Here is a 17084-nt window from a genome sequence, read left to right as displayed (position 1 = left end):
GCTCTTTGCATCAGGTGCCCAAAGTATTGGAGTTTCAGCTTCAGCATCAGCCCTTCCAATGAACACCCAGGACTGATTTCCTTCAGGATGGACTGGTTGGATCTCCTTGCAGTCCAAGGGACTCTCAAGAGTCTTCTCCAACACCACAGTTCAAAAGCATTGATTCTTCGGTGCTCAGCTTTCTTTATAGTCCAACTCTCACATCCATACGTGAACACTGGAAAAACCATAGCCTTGACTAGATGGACCTTTGTTGACAAAGTAATGTTTCTGCTTTTTAATATGCTGTCTAGGTTGGTCATAACTTTCCTTTCAAGGAGTAAGCGTCTTTTAATTTCATGGCTGCAGTCACCATCTGCAGTGATTTTGGAGTCCAGAAAAATAAAGTCTACACTGTTTCCACTGTTTCCCCATCTATTTCCCATGAAGTCATGGGACCAGATGCCATGATCTTAGTGTTCTGAATGTTGAGCTTTAAGCCAGCTTTTTCACTCTCCTCTTTCACTTTCATTAAGAGGCTCTTTAGTTCTTCTTCACTTTCTGCCATGAGGGTGGTGTCATGTGCATATCTGAGGTTATTGATGTTTCTCCCGGCAATCTTGACTCCACCTTGTGTAGCCTCTGATTATTTTGTTTACTGCTTACCAGTGTAGTTACAATAACCCTACGAGGTGCTTATTATTTTCATCTTAAGAAAGTGAGGCAGAAAGATAGAGCGACCCACCCAGTGTTACACAACCCATTGTTGAAATGGTAATGTGAGCATTTTGAACTCAAGCACACGTATCTCCTAATCCACATTTTAATCACTGTCTTCTACTGTCTCCCAGATAATTTCAGTGTGTTTTCCCACTAAGATTTAAGCTACTCAATAGCAAGGACTGTGTTTCTTACTCTCTGGAGACTAGTCTACTGGGAGGACTCAGGAAATGTTGAAATAAACTAAACTTAGATTTGAACTTTGATCTCTAACATATATATTTGTAATTACAAGTGAAAGTTGCTCAGACTCTCTGACTGACTGTCTGCAACCCCATGCTCTATACAGTCCACGGACTTCTCCAGGCCAGAGTACTGGAGTGGGTAGCCTCTCCCTTCTCCAGGGGATCTTCCTAACCCAGGGATCACACCCAGGTCTCCCTCATTGCAAGCAGATTCTTTAACGGATGAGCCACCAAGTTTATTCTAACATAAGAGTAAACAAAAAAAGCCCTATAAGACTGTTTCTTCACAAGTAATTTACCGTTGTAGCTAATCTGTTTTTTTTCCCTGTTCTGTTACTTAAGAACTGATAACCTAATAGGAAAATGGACAAAAAACAAAGCTTAACACCCACACACAAAAAAGATAAAAATGGCTAAACATATAAAAAGATGTTCAACTTTATAATGATAAAATAAATTTAAATTAAAATGGTAATATGATAAGATTTCACAATTACCATATGAACAAAAAAGTGAAAAGTTCAGCATAGACGGGGCTGTAGAGGTTTTAAGATAATAATGGGGCTTCCCTGGTGACTTTGCATGATAAAGAATCTGCCTGCAGTGCAGGAGACCTGGGTTTGCTCCCTGGGTTTGCTCCCTGGGTGGGACAGATCCCTTGGAGAAGGAAATGGCCACCCATCTGGAGAAATGCCTGGACAGAGGAGCCTGACGGGCTGCAGTCCACCAGTCAGATATGACTGAGTGACCAATGCTTTTACACTTTCACTGTTTCTCATATATTGCTGGTGGAAATGAAGAATGATAAGCCCCTGTGGAAAGAAGTTCACATCAAAATCTAGCAAAATATTCATTTGCCCTTTACGATGCATGCATGCACGTTTTGAGAATGTAGCTTAGGAGCCTGTCGCTTCAGTTTTACCCTTCAGTACCTGCTCTGTGATGATGGGCTGGACTCCAGGCCGCTCTTCGGGTCCGCGTGCATGCTAGGCTTTGTCGGCAGAGGGCGCTGGAGGGACACCGCCGGAGGAAGGGGCTGGGCGGCTCTGGGGTGCCGCGTTTGGTCTTGGCTTGCTCCTGCCGTGGGGTCCCTCCGTGGCCTGCGGTGGAGACGGGAGGGAGGGGAGGAGTTGATGGCATCGGGTGGTGCCAGAGGGCCAAGCCCTTCGTGTCCTTCCAGCCCAGCCTAGACCTGGGGACCAGCTTGTTCTGGAGCTCTTGGTGAGGACGCCACGTGCTGCAGGAGAGCCTGCGACCGCCGCTGTATGCTGCGAGCCAGACACTCGTGTGCTGCTGCCGAAAGCTGTGGCCCAGGGAGCCCGGCGCGTTCGCTGCCGGCCGGAGTGCTGCAAGCGCATCTTGTCCAGCTGCGCTGAGCGTCATGGGCAAGGCTCTCCTCCGTGTTGTCCTTCCTCGCTTGAGTCCTCTCCCTCGGCCGAGGAGCATCCTTTAGAGCAAGAGTTGGCAAACGATGGTCCGCTGGCCAAATCCAGCCTATCACCTGTTTTATAAATACAATTTTATTGAACTGCATCCATACCCATTTGTTTTGTATTGTCTATACAGTGTGAGATGATTGTGACACAGATAGTATAGGGAACAAAGCCCAAAATATTTACTATTTGTCCTTTTGTATAAAAAGTTTGCCAATCCTATGTTAAAATTCTCTTTACACCTTTATGTTATTTTCTTCTCATAGCTTAATAATTTTTAATCACAAACTTTTCCTATTTAAATCACCATGTGGTTTCTGTCTTCAGATAGATACTACCTCTAACAATACAAAAGTACCTATGCACAACGTTTTTCTTTTTTTTCATTTATTTTTATTAGTTGGAGGCTACTTACTTTACAATACTGTAGTGGTTTTTGCCATACATTGACATGAAACAGCCATGGATCTACATGTGTTCCCCATCCAGATCCATCCTCCCGCCTCCCTCCCCATCCCATCCCTCTGAGTCATCCCAGTGCACCAGCCCGGAGCACTTCTCTCATGCATCCAACCTGGACTGGCGATTGCACAAGGTTTTTTTTTATTGGAACCTTACTTGTTTTTGCAGAAAAAATAAATAATCCAAATGCCTTAACGTGGACATTGGTTTAATAAACTATGATATCCATACAGAAAGGACTCTGTGACTATGAAAAGAATTAGGAGATCTCTGTGAACTGGTACGGAGTGATTTTCAGGGTATGATATTTATAAAGTATACCGTATCAGTAAGAAAGCTTATTTCTTAAAAAAGAAACATGGGAAAGATAAGCCAGAAGTTAATAACATCCATTACCTACACATGGTGGATTGGAGTAGAATGAAACGAATAAAAGAGGAATCAACATTTCCCTGCACATACCAAAATAGTTTTGACTTTAAAAAGTTGTTAATGTTTTACATATTCAAAAGTGAAATTAAATCTACAAGTATGAGAAGAAGAAAAAATCGAATGCAAACAGAAACCAATACAGAGCATTTTGAATTAACAGCTAGACCACATGAAAGAAAACAGAATTAATGTGAGTAACATTTGAATCAGTACTTTGACCAAATACATTCAGTTCAAAAAAAGTAGTAAAAAAAGAAATCTTAAACTATGCTTAATAGGTTTTTTTTGGTAGATAACTGTTACAGCAATTCTGAAACTATTTTGGTATCCTGTGCAATTAATTAATGAATAAATATACTGATGCATTAGAAGCCAGGTTCTCATTATGGGAGCGAACACATGTAAATGTAAGCTGGGAGAAGACTAAAAAACTATCAAAGTATTTGTTGCATAGGAGTTAAAGTAATGTAGATAGGTAGATAGACATATTGGGAAAAAAAAAAAAAAAACTTGAATAGCAATGAACAAGGTACTCTCCAGCTTTTGGTTTTTAAATATCACTGTACTAGAGATCAGTCCTGGGTGTTCATTGGAAGGACTGATGTTGAAGCTGAAACTCCAATACTTTGGCCACCTAATGTGAAGAGCTGACTTATTTGAAAAGACCCTGATGCTGGGAAAGATTGAAGGCAGGAGCAGAAGGGGATGACAGAGGATAAGATGGTTGGATGGCATCACCAACTCAATGGACATGGGTTTGGGTGAACTCCGGGAGCTGGTGATGGACAGGGAGGCCTGGTGTGCTGCGGTTCATGGGGTCGCAAAGAGTTGGACACAACTGAGCGACTGAACTGAACTGAACTAAACTGATATTAGAAGGAACAAGAGATCCTTGAAAAGATGACTAATTCCAGCACTGGAACAATTAAAGAACAAGATCAGCCGGGATCATCTTATCGTGCCAGCAGATTAGAATGTGCTCAAAAAGTTGTGAGAAGCTGTCTAAAAGATATGGGAACTGGTTTGGAGGGGCTTCTGCTGATTACTGCTGCTGCTGCTAAGTCGCTTCAGTTGTGTCTGACTCTGTGCGACCCCACAGACAGCTCTTCTGTCCCTGGACTTCTCCAGGCAAGAATCCTGGAGTGGGTTGCCATTTCCTTCTCCATCTGCTTGTCAAACTGAAGCAATAGAAGCATCAGATAAACAATGATGTTAATAGATTATATTGGGTTTCCCAGGTGGTGCAGTGGTAAAGAATCTGCCTGCCAATGCAGGAGATGGGAGAGACACCGTTTGATCCATGGGTCAGGAAGATCCCCTGGAGTAAGAAATGGCAACACACTCCTGAAAACTTCTGGCCTGGAGAATCCATGGAAAGAGGAGCCTGGCAGGCTACAGTCCATGAGGTTGCAAAGAGTCAGACATGACTGAGCATACACGAGATTATATTACAATTAAGTAAGCAGATAGTTCATTTATAGACCTTATTTAAAAAAAGAGCTAAAAGGGTCAAACTTCTTAAAGAAGATACAGAAAGTATTAGAATAAATAAGGAGTACTCATATAGGATGGGGCTTCCCTGGTGGCTTAGCTGGTAAAGAATCTGTCTGCCATTGTGGAGACCCAGGTTGGATTCCCGGGTCGGGAAGATCCCCTGGAGGAGGAAATGGCAACCCACTGCGGTATTCTTGCCTGGGAAATCCCATGGACAGAGGAGCCTGGTGGGCTACAGTCCACAGGGTCACAAAGAGCTGGACCCGACTGAGTAACTAACACACACTCATATAGTTTAAAAAAAAAAACCAAAATGACAAGTACGTGTAATCCTGGTTTGAGAAAAAAAATTCTATAAAGGACACAGTTGGGACAATTGGCAGATTTGAATATAGACTGTGTATTAGGTAATAACTGTATCTCTGTTAAATTTCCTAAATCTGATCATTTTATTGTGGAAAGGAATGTGTCTTTGCTGTTGAAAGACACATAATAATGAATTTAAAGGGTACAGGGTCATGAAAGCTGTAATTTACTCTCAAATATTTCTGCCAAAACTACTGCTGCTACTACCACCTCTAATAATAATAATAAACAAATGTGAAAGTATGTTAATTGGTCAATGCAGATGAAGTGTCTGTGTTTCTTTTTATCAGCCACTGGCCACATTGTGTCGTTGCCAAGTCACGTGACTGGTCAAGGACTCTTGCATTAATCAACCCTTGCTATTTATTAGCTTATGAACTTTCCCAGTCCTTTATTTCATCTCCTCTAGTGCTGGGCTAAGGTACCATCCAAATGTTACCCCATTTCATCTTCACAAAAATCCTGTGAAGTAGAAATTATTTTCTGCATTTAAACAGGTGAGACAACTGAAGTCCAAAGAGGTTAAGTGACTTGCCAGAGGTCATTGTCAGTAAATTACAATGTAGTCATTCAAACCCAGGACTCCAGGTGAAACTTCATTTAGCCTCCCTTCAGGCCTCAGGGGCCCAACGTTGGGACCATCAGCAGATGCTACAGAATCAGGAAGCCAAATAGAACAGTTTTGCAAGGTTAGAAGGGAGAGGCTTAGAACAGAAGCTCTGGCAATTCAGTAATTAAAATGCATAATAACGTGAGGGCAAATGAATATCTACAGATTTAATGTCCATATTATTTCTTCCTAAAATGACCTGCAATTTTATATTATTTTCTGTTCATCAGAACTACAGGCTAGACATCAGACTACACATGCACCTTTATTGTTTTCTGATATATATAAATACCATCTTAAAATATTAATAAACATTGGGTCTTGTGTTTTTAAACTTCCTACTATGCTGTTAAGTCACTTCAGTCGTGTGTGACTCTGTGTGACGCCATCCCTGGGATTCTCCAGGCAAGAACACCGGAGTGGGTTGCCATTTCCTTCTCCAATGCATAAATTGAAAAGTGAAAGTGAAGTCCCTCAGTCGTGTCCGACTCTTCGCAACCCCATGGACTGCAGCCCACCAGGCTCCTCCGTCCATGGGATTTTCCAGGCAAGAGTACTGGAGTGGGTTGCCATTTCCTTCTCCAATGCATAAATTGAAAAGTGAAAGTGAAGTCCCTCAGTCGTGTCCGACTCTTCGCAACCCCATGGACTGCAGCCCAACAGGCTCCTCTGTCCATGGGATTTTCCAGGCAAGAGTACTGGAGTAGGGTGTCATTGCCTTCTCCAAACTTCCTACTATAAAGAAATATAAAAAGGAATGAAACAAAAAATAATTTCCCTGACATTTAAAAAAGTCTATGTATAAGGTTAAAACATCTAAAATATTCAAATTTTGCTTTGTTTCTTCCATTTAAGATATATGTTCCTAGAACATGCAGTCTCCTTCATTCTTTTTAAGGAGCTGTCAGGGGTTCCATTGTAAGGTATCAATACTCGTGTGTATACATGGTTTTGTGGAGGGGAGAGCTTATGCATGTGTGTGATTTTATATCCACGTGGCTCTGCGTTTGTGTTTATGCCTGTGACTACCGCCTCCTACTGGTGACTGTCTCTTCCATGCGCTAAAAAACTCCTGAAGTACAAGGATCAGGTCCGTGTCCAACTGACTTTGAATTCTCAGCATCTGAGCAAAGGAGTTAGAACGATTGCTGAAACATAACTTTCACTGGCACATGAAAAAGTCTTTGCGTATGAAGAGCCGTGGCAAAGAACACAGGCTCAGACCACTGGGTTCAAACCGCTCTTCCACAGCTTACTGTGAGGTCCGAGATGTTTCCTGGGAACATTCCTCGGCCTTCCTGGCCTCTGTTTCCCCACTGTTGTTGTTCAGTCACTAAGCGGTGTCTGACTCTTTGCAGCCCCACGGACTACAGCGCACCAGGCCTCCCTGTCCTTCACCATCTCCTTAAGTTTGCTCACACCCATGTCCATGAGTCGGTGATGCTATCTAACCGTCTCATCCTCTGTTGCCCCATTCTCCTCCTGCCCTCAATCTTTCCCAGCATCAGGGTTTTTTCCAGTGAATCAGCTCTTAGCATCATGTGGTCAAAGTATTGGAGCTTCAGCTTCAGCGTGAGTCCCTCCAGTGAATATTCAGGATTAATTTCCTTTAGGATGGACTGGTTTGATCTCCTTGCAGTCCAAGGGACTCTCAAGAGTCTTCCCGCTCTCACAGTCATACATCACTACTGGAAAAACCATAGCTTTGACTATATGGATCTCGGTTGGCAAAGTGATGTCTCTGCTTTTCAATGTGCCATCTAGGTTTGTTGGGCTTCCCAGGTGGCTCAGTTGTAAAGAATCCGCCTGCTATGCAGGAGACGCAGATTCAGTCCCTGGGTTGGGAAGATCCCCCTGGAGGAGGGCATGGCAACCCACTCCAGTATTCATCCCTGGAAAATCCCATGGACAGAGAGGACCCTGGTGGGCTGCAGTCCATGGGGTTGCAAAAACTCAGACATCACTGATGCAAAGGAGCATGCACACTAGGTTTGTCATCACTTTCCTTCCAAGAAGCAAGTGTCTTTCAGTTTCATGGCTGCAGTCACCATTTGCAGTGATTTTGGAGCCCAAGAATATAAAATCTATCCATGTTTCCACTTTTTCCACTTCTATTTGCCATGAAGTGATGGAACCAAATGCCATTGTCTTAGTTTTTTGACTGATGAGTTTTAAGCCAGCTTTTTCACTCTCCTCTTTCACCTTCATCAAGAGGCTCTTTAGTTCCTCTTCACTTTCTGCCATTAGAGTGGTTATCATCTGCATATCTGAGATTGTTGATACTTCTCCCAGAAATCTTGATTCCAGCTTGTTCTTCATCCCGCCGGCATTTCGCATGATATACTCTGCATGTGACTTAAATAAGCAGGATGACAATATACATCCTTGACGTACTCCTTTCCCAGTTTTGAACCAATTTGTTGTTCCATGTTCAGTTCTAACTGTTGCTTTATGACCTGTATGCAGGTTTCTCAGGAGGTAGGTCAGGTGGTCTGGTATTCCCGTCTCTTGAAGAACTTCCCACAGTTTGTTGTGATCCACACAGTCAAAGGCTTTGTTATAATCAATGAAGCAGAAGTAGAGGTTTTTCTGGAATTCCCTTGCTTTCTCTATGATCCAGAAGTGTTGACAGTTTAATCTCTGGTTCCTCTGCCTTTTCTAAACCCAGCTTGTACATCTGGAAGTTCTCAGTTCACGTACTGCTGAAGCCTAACTTGAAGGATTTTGAGCATAACTTTACTAGCGTGTGAGATGAGTGCAATTACGTGGAAGTTTAAACATTCTTTGGCATTGCTCTTCTTTGGGATTGGAATGAAAATTGACCTTTTCTGGTCCTGTGGCCACTGCTGAGTCTTCCAAATTTGCTGGCATATTGAGTGCAGCACTTTCACAGCATCATCTTTCAGGATTTGAAATAGCTCAACTGGAATTCCACCACCTCTTCTAACTTTGTTTGTAGTAAGGCTTCGTTATCAAGGTCATTAAGACCTTTTTTTGTATAGTTCTGTGTATTCTTGCCAACTCTTTTTCATCTCTTCTGCTTCTGTTAGGTCCTTACTGTTTCCAGGCTCCTCTGTTTATGGGATTCTCCAGGTAGGAATACTGGAGTGAGTTGCCATGGCCTCCTCGAGGGGATCTTCCCTACATAGGGACTAAACCCGCGTCTCCTGTGTTTGCTGTATTGCAGGTGGATTCTTTATCCATTGAGCCATCTGGGAAGTTGTGGATGTTTTATCATTGGAAATGGGCATATCTACAGTGCATTCTTGGTCAGTTTGTCTTACAGCAGAATCAGAGAAAAGGCTCTGAGAGCACATAATTTATTGAGGGGAGATTCTCAAGAGACTGACTAGTGGGCTAGGGCAGGGCCAGGTTAGGGTGTGATTCTCAGAGAGGGTCTAGCTTCAGTGTGATCCACAGGGGCTTATGAATTAGACCACAAAGTTAGTCCCTCCATTAAGGCCAGGCAAGGGGCTGGGCTTCCCAGTTGGTGCTAGTGGTAGAAAACCCGCCTGCCAATGCAGGAGATGCAAGAGATGAAGGTTCGATCCCTGGGTCGGGAAGATACCCTGGAGGAGGGCATGGCAACCCACTCCAGTATTCCTGCCTGGAGAGTCCCACGGACAGAGGAGCCTGGCGGGCCATGGTCCTTGGGGTCACGAGAGTCAGACGTGACTGAAACAACTTAGCGTGTACGCACGCAAGGCTCGGTTTTCATGCCCCAGGTCCTCAGTCATTGGCTGCTGAAAGTCACCCAGGATTGGTGTGTGGTATAACCTCCTAGGGCAGCTCCTTTGAGTCGAAAGTCTCTGGAGAAAAGGGAGAGCTGTAAACCTTTAGAAACCTTCCCCACAGCAGCTGGGGGTGGGCGTGCCTGCTTGCTCAAGGGGACTGGGGTACCAACAACAGCTACTCCAGTCCCCAGCTCACCAGGTCGTGATGAGAGTTAACCATTGCTGTTGTTCGGTCACTGAGCCGTGTCTGACTCTGCGACCCCACAGACTGCAACCCACGAGGCTCCTCTGCCCATGGGGTTCTCCAGGCAAGAATACTGGAGTGGTTGCCATTTCCTCTGTGACACATAAACCACTCAAAATGAGAACAGGTAACATGTATTGTGCTTAAACCAAATTTGATTCCAAGTGCTTTGACCTTAGAAAACGGTATCGTATAAAAGAAACCCTCTAATGTCAGCTAATTTTATTACCTCATTTAACAGCTGATTTCCTAAAACATATTAAGTATTTAATAAATGAGGGATAAAACACATGTGCAAGGAAGGTGGCCTTCTTGTCTCTTGGATTAGTGTCTGTATTCTTCACTGTTCTTGTTTCATTAAGTTTTCATACAGTATTTTGGACCGTGTGTATCCTGTGGGTATTGAGTTAACATGAGTTATTTCAGTCATTTTAAAGACTTCTATATTTCTATTTTTAATGATGTTCAGGGGGTACTTGAACAAATGTGCATGAGGTTATAGTGAGAGGGCCCAGGGATGCCTGGCCTGCTTGCTGGTTATCCCCATCCACCATGCTGGGATTCCTAAGCAAATTGGGCAAGCAGGGAAAACTGGGAGAGAAACATCAACGAGCCCTTTTAGCAGCATCTGTGTGCACCAGTCAGGGTTGGATCAGAGAGGCAGGAGCATGAAGAGAGCTGCCTGGTAAGGGTTTTAGGGCAGGGACTTGGCCTGACTGAGCGGTGGGAGCTGGGGGACCATGTGTGTGAGGCTGTTGGCTCTGCTTCTTGGCCTGGGGACACAGACTGCAGGGCAGGGTGTTGGGAAGGAGACTGAATGCGAAGTGGGGGCAGCCAGAATGAGCTGGAACCCGAGTTTTTTCCTGGTGGCCCCAAACCTGCCACTTTGATGATAGGAGTCCTGCAGGGGTCCAGCTGGTGCCTGTCACAGAGCCTCACAAACCCCTGACTCAGGAGCCAGAGGAGCTGAAGGGGGATGGATGGGGTGGCAGTGGGAGTTGTTGTGGGTAGGGCTACAGCACGATGCCACCAAGGTGCCGGGGACCCCATAGCAACCTTCCCATTAGGCGCAAAAGATGCCCCCTTCCACCTTCTAAACCATGCACAGAGTGTCTTTTAGGTCCACACAGACTCGGGAGTACGCAGGGGCATCTGGGTGGCACAGTTTCAGCTTAGCTAAGTTGGCACAATACAAACGGCCACACTTGTTGGCAAGATCAAAGTGAGCTTCCGTGTCCCTTTGGCTGCAGATATGGGATGCTTCAGGAGTCTGCCCCAGTGTGATGATCAAACATGGGAGGGAACTACACAACCATGAGGACACAGCGGTGGTGGTAGGAGGTGTGATCACACCAGGACCGTTGCTGTAACCATCCACCCCATCCGGCAACCCCAGGAAGGGGACTGCTCTATCAGCCTGATTCCTGAGGGGCCTTGAGGATCACAGGCCTCACCAGGCTCCTGTGAAGGACAAAGAGATTGAATGAGACAGAAATCTAGTCTTAGGCCACTGGATTTGGAGGTCCTCACCAGAGGTCAGCCTAGACTATTCTGACCAATGCATCTCCTTCTCTCCTTTCTTCTCTGTTTTTCTTAACCAATAATTGATAACTTCCAGGAGGCCTTACAACCTGTCTTTCTATGTCACATACCTCTAAATCTAAATCCTGGGAGCCTTGGAGGGAGAAGAAGACAGAGGCAAAGAAGGAATTAGGAGAGGTCCCAAGTCCATGGACCACTCATTCACCCTAAGAGCCAGGCCTTGTCTAACTCTGCTTAACACACGGAGAAAAGAAGTTAAGAAATACAAGCCAGGGTGAAGGGAAATCTGTGCATGTGCCTTTATAACATGTCCCAGGAACGCCCTAGAATGCTGGCTAGATCATTAATTCCTCTCCTGGAAGGGGAGCTAATGAGCTGAGCTGGTAAAGACAGAGAAGGATGATGTTCCATTCCTTGCCGTGCTGGAAGGCTTTATAGTTTACAGGAAGTTTTGTACCATACAGTCCATGGAATTCTCCAGGTCAGAATACTGGAGTGGGTCGCCGTTCTCTCCTTCAGGGGATCTTCCCAACTCAGCGATTGGCCCAGGTGTCCCGCATTGCAGGTGGATTCTTTACTAGCTGAGCTACCAGGGAAGCCTAAGAATACTGGAGTGGGTAGCCTGTCCCTTCTCCAGTGGATTTTCCCGACCCAGTATTTGAACCAGGGTCTCCTGCATTGCAGGTGGATTCTTTACCAGCTGAGCTACCAGGAAAGCCCTTGCAGGAAGCTAGTAGTGTTTAAAGGGATGGTTGCATGACTACAACATTCCATGGTTACATGGCTGAGGGTGCAGCCCTAGGATTGTGTCTGATTTGAACAGTAGCTCTTGTGATTATATTTTAGCATTTTTCCCGTCCTTGGAGTTCCCAAACGCTCCTGGCCAGGAAGGAAATTTTTAAGGCCTTCTGGAAGTTATCAATTATTGGTTAAGAAAAACGGAGAGGAAAGGCAAGAAGGAGATGCATTGGTCAGAATAGTCTAGGCTGACCTCTGATGAGAACCCCCAAATCCAGTGGCCTAAAACTAGATTTCCATCTCATTCAATCTCTTTGTTCTGCACAGGACCCTGGTGAAGCCTTTGATTGTCAAGTCCCCTCGGGAATCAGGCTGATAGAGCAGTCCCCATCCTGGGTTGCCAGATGGGGTGGATGGTTACAGCAACGGTCCTGGTGTGATCACACCTCCTACCACCACCGCTGCGTCCTCATGGCTGTGTAGTTCCCTCCCGTGTTTGATCATCACACTAGGGGCAAAGACTCCTGAAGGGTTTCAGTCATGTAGTCAAGGAACACTTCTCACCTCTCGCTACCAGCGTCATGACACCACCTAACTAGAGAGAGATGGATACCTTACCAGGTGCTAAGAAAGCCAGAAATATTCAGAGGGAACCACTGACTCACACAGAGATGTCGGGGGTGGAGTAGAATTCTGTTCAGTCAGGACCTCTTGGGAATGAATTACAATGACCAAAGATATCTGAGAGTCTTCCCTCATCTCTCACCCTGTACATGACAATAAATGTCTACCCCCAAGTCACTGGTTCTTGAAGAGATGGGAATTCTTAAAGAGATGGGAACACCAGACCACCTTACCTGGTTCCTGAGAAATCTGTATGCAGGTCAAGAAGCAACAGTTAGAACCGGACGTGGAACAGACTGGTTCCAAATTGGGAAAGGAGTACATCAAGGCTATGTATTGATTATCACCCTGTTTATTCAACTTATATGCAGAGTACTTCATGCAAAATGCCAGGCTGCACGAAGCACAAGCTGGAATCAAGATTATCAGGATAAATATCAATAACCTCAGATATGCAGATGACACCACCCTTAAGGCAGAAAGTGAAGAGCTTTCTTGATGAAAAAAGAGCCTCTTGATGAAAGTGAAAGAGGAGAGAGAAAAAGTTGGCTTAAAACTCAACATTCAGAAAACTAAGATCATGGCATCCGGTCCCACCACTTCATGACAAATAGATGGGGAAACAATGGAAACAGTGAGAGACTTTATTTTGGGGGGCTCCACAATCACTGCAGATGGTGACTGCAGCCATGAAACTAAAAGGTGCTTGCTCCTTGGAAGAAAAGCTATGACCAACCTAGACAGCATATTAAAAAGCAGAGACAGTACTTTACAATAAAGGTCCATCAAGTCAAAGTTATGTTTTTTCCAGTGATCATGTATGGATGTGAAAGTTGGACTATAAAGAAAGCTGAGCACTGAAGAATTGATGCTTTTGAACTGTGGTGTTGGAGAAGACTCTTGAGAGTCACCTGGACAGCAAGGAGATCCAACCAGTCCATCCTAAAGGAGATCAGTCCTGGGTGTTCATTAGAAGGACTGATGCTGAAGCTGAATCTGCAATAATTTGGATACCTGATGAGAAGAACGGACTCATTTGAAAGACCCTGATGCTGGGAAAGATTGAAGGCGGGAGGAGAAGGGGATGACAGAGGATGAGATGGTTGGATGGCATTACCGACGCGATGGACATGAGTTTGAGTGGGCTCCTGGTGTTGGCGATGGACAGGAAGGCCTGGCATGCTTCAGTCCATGGGGTTGCAAAGAGTCAGACACGACTGAGCAACTGAACTGAACTGGATTTGCTGATTCTTCAAGATAACCTCCTGTTCCAGAGTCTTCACTTGCTCTTCATCACCCACAGCATAAGACCCGAACTCCTTGTGTTGTGGCCAGTCTATCTGGGCCGACAGGAAGATTCAGACATGTCAGGTTATGCTAGGGGACAGGTGGTCACAGAGGCCTTTGCCATCAGGGCTCTAAGAAGAGACCTTGAGGGCCCTGAGTGGATAAAAGTCACAGAGTGGAAAAAAGACAACGTCTGCCAGTTTGGTCCAATACCAATACCTAGGTGTGGCGCTATGCCTGTCACTGAGGTGGGCTTAGGCCAGATTTCTAGGCAAGGGGCGCTGACTACAAAGAACTGGAAGTTCATTCAAGGCAGCCTTGTTTGGGATGTGGGTAATATAAAGGGTGAGGGTAGAGAGGGTAATATAAAAGGTAATGTAAAAGAGAGGTAATATAAGAGGTGTCCCTCCTCACCAGTGGAAAGCCAGCCAGGCATCTTTGCGCTGGTGCTGTTATCAGGGACAGTGGTAGGGCAGCCCTGGGCCCAGATGAACAAACTTGGTGCAGCGTGGTTTCGGCAGATATGAGTGGGAGATGGAACTGGCCGTTTTGATAGCAAGTGAAGCAACCATGCCTTGACGGTGGTAGTGAATGTCAGAGGTAATGGCTACACACACATGCCCAGGAGAAGATGGATCGGATGAAGGGGAAAATGGGCATGCTACAAGTTAGCCAGAGAACTGGGTTCCAGGTGCAGAGAGGGCCCACTCAGAGAGCATCCAGAAGTAATTCATTCATCTATTCAGCAGTTAACGAGGCACCTACTATTTAGGGAGTAAACAGAATGAACAGAGTTCCTTTATGGATACCAGAGGGAAGGAGCTGGGGTAAGGGAGAGTTAGGGAGTCTGGAATGGACGTGTGCACATTGTTATATTTTAAATGGATAACCACCAAGGTTCTGCTATGCAGCACAGGGAACTCTGCTCAGTATGTGGCAGCCTGGATGGGGGGAAGTTTGGGGGAGAGTGGATACATGTGTATGTATGACTGAGCCCCTTTGCTATCCACATGAAACTAACACAATATTGCTAATCACCTGTACTCCAATGTAAAATAAAAGGTTTTAAAAATAATGAACAGAGTTCCTGACATCATGGAGTCTACATTCCAATGGGAGACACTGGCAAAAAAAAAAACAAACCCCAACTGAATAAATACGTAAATGTCCTTGTGTGTGTGTGTGTGTGCGTGCTAAGTTGCTTCAGTCATGTCTGACTCTTTGCGACCCTGTGGACTGGAGCCCGTCAGGCTCTTCGGTCCATGGGATTCTCCAGGCAAGAATACGGGAGTGGGTTACTGTGCTCTCCTCCAGGGATCTTCCCCACCCAGGGATCAAACCTGCATCTCTTATGTCTCCTGCGTTGGCAGGCGGGTTCTTTACCACTAGTGCCACCTGGGGAGCCCTTAAATATTTGTTATATAATATAATGGAATTTCAATAGTGTATATATATACAGTATTTTGACTTCCCTGGTGGCTCAGACGGTAAGGCATCTGCCTATAATGCGGAGACCTGGGTTCGCTCCCTGGGTCAGGAAGATCTCCTGGAGAAGGAAATGGCAACCCACTCCAGTACTCTTGCCTGAAAATCCTATGGACAGAGGAGCCTGGTAGGCTACAGTCTAGGGGGTCGCAAAGAGTCGGACACGACTGAGCGACTTCATTTTCACTTTCTTATACTATTTTACTGTTTACTATATGCTTTTAGATAGTGTACTAGGTAAGAGACTTTATATTCACTTCAATTGTGAATCAGTAAAATTACATTCCTATAATCCTCATTTTTGCTCCTAGGCTTTTGCAGCTGGGAGATCTTCAAGGTCATCTGTATCACGGCTGCTGCTCTCAGAGACTCCGCAGGCCTTGACTGTGAAGGATGACGAGTCCTCAGTTGCCGGAGATGGGGAAGCAGGCTGGGTCAGAGTGGGTCTAGGCCCGGGGAGTAATGCTGTCATCACCAAGGAGGGGACACAGATGCTGCCACTGCAATGGCTAAAGGGACATTTGAAATCTTGTCCTGGTCCAGGTCAGCAGTGGTGACCAAAGTCTCTGCAGGTGGACCACGCCAGGAAGCTCTGGTCACAGGTGCTGTCAGCGACACGGAGGCGAAAGGTCTTGGTTCTATGAGAGTCCTTTCTGGAAGAAGCAGGATGGAGCCGACGGCAGGCACCCACAGAAGCGTCCAGTAACCTGGAATGTAGGCATGGGCTGGGAAGGTTGTCAGTGACCCATGACTCAATGAATATTTATTAAGTTCCTATTGTGTGACAGGCTGTGTGCTACGTGTTAGGAATGCAGTGATAAAGTCTCAAAGACCCTTCCCTAATGGAGCTTATATTCTGCTAGGTCTCGGCCTAGAGAGCTGTAGATTCTACTCCTAGCTGAGATCTATATTATAAATTATGAACCGAGTCTAGTGGTAGAGACTGGCCGGATATCCTGGGTGGCAGTGGCAGTGTTATGGCTCTACAAGAGATACTGAGAATTCTGGCCAGATCAAAGAACTGAGGCAGGAGGTGAGGATGGAGTCCTAACACCATCAGGACCAGTCTCCATGGACTCAGAGCAGAGGGGTGCAGTCTGCAGAGTCTGGAAGGCAAGCCGCCCGTGACTGACCAGGCCTGGGGACAGCCACGGTCCTCCAGCATCCCTGAATATCAGTGCAGCTCAGTCACCATGCCCTGCAGCCCGCAGCCCGTGACGAGGAGTCACACACACTCAGCCCTTTGTGCTTTGGCTTTTTTTCTGATTCGCATTACCAGCCCTTCTCCCCTCAGATTCATCATAGGAATGTCCCTCGGTCTTGGTGACGGGATTGTGCTTCTTCCGTTGCCCCTTGGGTCCCTGTTGGCTTTAGCGTATACTCATTCTCAGCCTCTCGAAGCTTTTGACTGTTTGGGGTGGAGTTCCTATCCTGAATATTCCTGACGCCAGGCTTCCATGTCTGCTCACCTGGCCTGCATCCTGGTCAAACCCGCACCAGCAACCTTCAAGAGAGTCCTGATCATTTTGCCGTGAACCCGTGGTTCCAGGGGCAAGCCTGTTGCTATAGCAATATGGATGAACCTCCAGGCACACGCTGTCGCTCTGCTTTGGGACTCTGAGGACTCCACGAGAGGAACACCAACCTGCCGAGGAAGATAGCCAACCCTGGGGGCCAACTGCCAGAGGA

Source organism: Muntiacus reevesi, chromosome 8 (genome assembly GCF_963930625.1).
Source record: "Muntiacus reevesi chromosome 8, mMunRee1.1, whole genome shotgun sequence".
Lineage (NCBI taxonomy): Eukaryota > Metazoa > Chordata > Mammalia > Artiodactyla > Cervidae > Muntiacus > Muntiacus reevesi.
This window is presented reverse-complemented; position numbering follows the sequence as displayed.